Here is a 2324-nt window from a genome sequence, read left to right on the forward strand (position 1 = left end):
TCACTCACTCACTCCATGCCCGACTGACGTTTGTGTATCAAAGCTAATGCTGGGCTTATTGTTGATTTGTGAGGTTGTAACTACAAACACATGTACACAGTGTATGGATCAGGCTGTGATTCTTTTACCTGACTATCACATTCTGATTGGCACACATATTTACTATCTTTATGTAACATGTTTAGCAGAGAACACACATAAACATATTTCTCAGTTGGCTGTAATGCAATTACGTGCTCTTTCGTAGAAATGTATCATGTTGAATTGAATCAAAATCTCAAGATAGGTGGCCAAATAACAGGAAACCCCAATATTTCAGTCTGAACAGAGAGTTGTTGCAGCCGTCTCAGTGAGTGTGTTTTCAGTTAGTCAATCTGCACCACATTGTTACTTTCTGTTGCACAAACTCGTTCCATGGTGGTGTATTTGAACATAGATATTTATTTGTAGATAACTCAAATCAATGTTATTTATACATAGTAAGTATTTATTTTACAATGAGCACTTGCTGATACGCTATAAGCTCTATGTTCATGTGATATGATCACACTATGACTTTTCAACATGGTCAAAGTATTAATTTCAGAATTGAGGATGTAAAAATCTGTTTTACTAGAATAATTTGTTTTGTTCATAGTATTGAATTCATTGAACATGCTGAATATCAGGAAGTAAGTTGCATGGGGCACTACATAGGCAACCCTGCTGGGATTCTGAGTTAGAATTGGTCCCCAGTAATGTATACTAGTTGGTGACCAAAGTGATGGATGGTCAGACTTGGTGGCTTGGTTGATTGCGTGTCAGTGTAGCCCAACGGCTTGCGCGCAGTCTCCATCACTGGATCGTGTGGTCCAAACACAAATTGTGTAGAGACCGCTGTCATAAAGCTGGAATAGTGCTGAGTGAAGCCTTAAACAATGCACGTATTCACTCACACATATATGAATGCACACATGAACACACACACACGAAATCACATCAAACAGGAAAGGTGTTCATGATTGTTGTGCAAGTTGTTGTGAAGTTGTGCAAGCTTGTCCTTGCCGTCCCCTGCCATGGTATTATTGCTGTACTTAAACCACACTCTCTGTGTCGAAAGACATTAGTCCCTTGTTTTCTGGTAAAGAGCTTACGATGCTGAACAAATTCTCAAACAATTTCCAACATGGCCTCCATGACAGCCATTGAGACAGTCTTAAATGTTTGTGCAGCTTGTTTATGATGTATGTTTGTTATGACTTATTGTATTGTTTTACCGTAAGTGGTTAGGTATTTCTGTCATCTTAATTTTGTCTGGCTTGGTGACCTCATCATCCAAGTAATGTTACAAGTAGAGATTTGTTTCAAAGTTCTTTTACAGTGTCAAGTTGAGCTGAAGGTGCTATAGGCGTGATGACCTCAATGGTGAGGTGGGATGTAGCTGTCTGTATGTGTGTGACATAGTGCGGAGTGTGAAACTGAATTGAATGAACATTGATCTTTGTAACACAAAGGGAATAAATTGTTTGAACAGGTACCATGAATACCATCTTTGTCATATATTGCGGAGTGTTGTTTGTTTGATGTTTTAACAACACATTCGGCAATATGCCAGCTGCTATATGATGGCTGTGTGTGAATATTGACGAGTCGGGGACCAGAAAATCCAGTGATTGATATCAGGGGCATCAATCCATGCAGTTGGGATAGGATGAAATGCATTCAAGCAAGTCACCTAGCCAGACCTCCTAGTCCATTTAGTCGCCACTTAAGTTGATGGGACCTGTATTCTCAACAGGAATCCCAGTGTTGTGAATACCAGAATGACAGCAAAGGTTTAAATGACATTTCTTCAGAATATGTCCATATGTTGTTGTTGGTTTGTTTGTTGCCGCACTCAGCAATATTCCAACTATATGACGGTGGTCTGTAATTAATCGAGACTTGACCAAACAATCCAGTGATTAATATGAACATCATCCACACAATTGGGATCGATGAGGTGTATCAACCAAGTCAGAGAGCCTGACCACCCAATCCCGTTAGTCACCTTTTACGACAAGCATAGTTGCCTTTTACGGCAAGTATGGGTTGCTGAAGACTTATTCCACCCCGGAATCTTCAGGGCTCATGTCCATATGTGTGCATAATGAATGGGCTAATGTCAGTTTCATAGTGCTAGCCCACTGTGATATGCACAATTTAACATCCTCACCCCACTCCGATAGTGAGTCTGAGCCGACCCAGTCCGCGTTGTATCGCCACAATGTCGAACATCAGACAGAGGAACAAAAAGTACCATCTTTTAATGTCTTTTGGTATGATTTTGTTTAAAATGGCATTTG

This window comes from Haliotis cracherodii, unplaced genomic scaffold (genome assembly GCF_022045235.1).
Source record: "Haliotis cracherodii isolate W230 unplaced genomic scaffold, xgHalCrac1.p SCAF_18, whole genome shotgun sequence".
Lineage (NCBI taxonomy): Eukaryota > Metazoa > Mollusca > Gastropoda > Lepetellida > Haliotidae > Haliotis > Haliotis cracherodii.